Here is a 2,029-nt window from a genome sequence, read left to right on the forward strand (position 1 = left end):
TGTTGTGAAAGAAGAATTGGAACACAAGGGAAAACCTCAAAAAAGAAAAAAAACCCAAAAAAGTAAAAACAGTATGGTTCAATCTGCATTCAGAATCCACAATTATTTTTTCTGGATGTGGAGAACATTTTCCATCATGAGTTCTTTGGAACTGCCTTGGGTCATTGCACTGCTGAGAAGATAGAAGTCTATCACAGTTTATCATCACACTATGTTTCTGTTACTGTGTACAATGTTCTGGTTCTGCTCACTTCACTCAGTATCAGTCCACTTAAGTTTTTCCAGGTTTTTCTGAAAATCTGCCTGCTCATCATTTCTTATAGCATAATAGTATTCCATTACATTCATATACCACAACTTGTTCAGCCATTCCCCAATTGATGGGCATTCCCTCCACTTCCAATGCTTTGCCACCACAAAGAGAGCTGATAGAAATATTTTTGTACATGTGGGTCCTTTCCCCTTGTCTACGGTTTCTTTGGGATACAGACCTACTAGGGGTATTACTGGATCAAAGGGTATACACAGTCCCATAGCCCTTTGGGCATAGTTTCAAATTGCTCTCCAGAACGGTTGGATCAGTTCACAATTCCACCAACAATGCATTTGTGTTCCAATTTCTCCACAGCTTCTCCAACATTTATTTCCTTTTTTGTCATATCAGCCAATCTGATAGGTGTGAGATGGTACCTCAGAGTTGTTTTAATTTGCATTTCTCTAATCAATAGTGATTCAGAGGGGCAGCTAGATGGCACAGTGGATAAAGCACTGGCCCTGGATTCAGGAGTACCTGAGTTCAAATCCAGCCTCAGACACTTGACACTTAGTAGCTGTGTGACTCTGGGCAAGTCACTTAACCTTCATTGCCCTGCAAAAAAAATAGTGATTTAGAGCGTTTTTTCATATGGCAATAGATAGCTTTGATTTCTTCATCTGAAAACTGCCTGTTCATATCCTTTGATCATTCTCAATTGGGGAATGACTTGCATTCTTATAAATTTGATTTAGTTCCCTTCTAATTTTGGCTGCATTGCTTCTGTTTGTACAAAAACTTTTAAAATTTAATGTAATCAAAATGATCCATTTTGAATTTCATAATATTCTCTATGTCTTATTTGGTCACAAATTGTTCTCCTCTCCATAGATCTGAGAGGTAAATTATTCCTTCCTCTGCCAATTTACCTACTGACCAGAGATTCTAAAATGGAGTGGTCACTTCCAAATTTTCCATCATTCCTACTTAGGGACTACTCCACCTCTGCCCAGGGCAACCCCCATTAAGCTAAACCAAGAAATTGCTAGCTGCTCTGCCCCCCAGAAGGGGATTGCTGAAGTCCTCGAACAGGGCTACAGCACGCTGCCTGCTAGGCCAGGAAGGAAGAGCAGGGTTCGGTAGGCTGAGATGAAGGGGTACATTCTGAGGACTGGGGGCAGCCTCCATACAGGGCCTGGAGGGGGCCCATACAAGATTAGGCTACTGGTCATCTGGTTGGTCTGGAATGTATATCTTATGAAGAGGAGAAACTTGTGGAATAAGGGGGTTGGGGTGCGGATCGTAGTCACGTGGTGGATGGTCTGCAAGGCCAGGCTTCGAATGATGATGCTCTTGGAGGCTGTACTGGGGAGCCACTGGGCAGGGAGTGAGTGTAGCATGATCAGGGTGTTTTCTGAAGTGTTCCCCCCCACACACACCCTCCCTACTATTCTGTAAAAGTCCAGAACGAGCGTGAAAGGCACACTCAAGCTTGAAGCGCTCCTTCGTCCCTGTCCACCCCCCTGCCTCGACCTCCCCACTTCATCCTGCCCCAACTCAGGGCACCGCCTCAACGCAGTGCAGCTGCACGCAAAAGGACTTGGGGACTACAGTTCCCAGTATCCTTTGAGCCGCGTGAATTCCTGTTGCCAAGAGTCTCTATCCCAGGAATCCCTCCCTAACCAGCCAAGCTCCTGCCGCTGAGGCCTCTGGGAAAATGGATTCCGGGAGCCGTGGGGGAGGGGCCCTAGTCGGGCAGCTCCTTCTGCGCAGGCG

This window comes from Dromiciops gliroides, chromosome 3 (genome assembly GCF_019393635.1).
Source record: "Dromiciops gliroides isolate mDroGli1 chromosome 3, mDroGli1.pri, whole genome shotgun sequence".
In the NCBI taxonomy this organism is placed as follows: domain Eukaryota; kingdom Metazoa; phylum Chordata; class Mammalia; order Microbiotheria; family Microbiotheriidae; genus Dromiciops; species Dromiciops gliroides.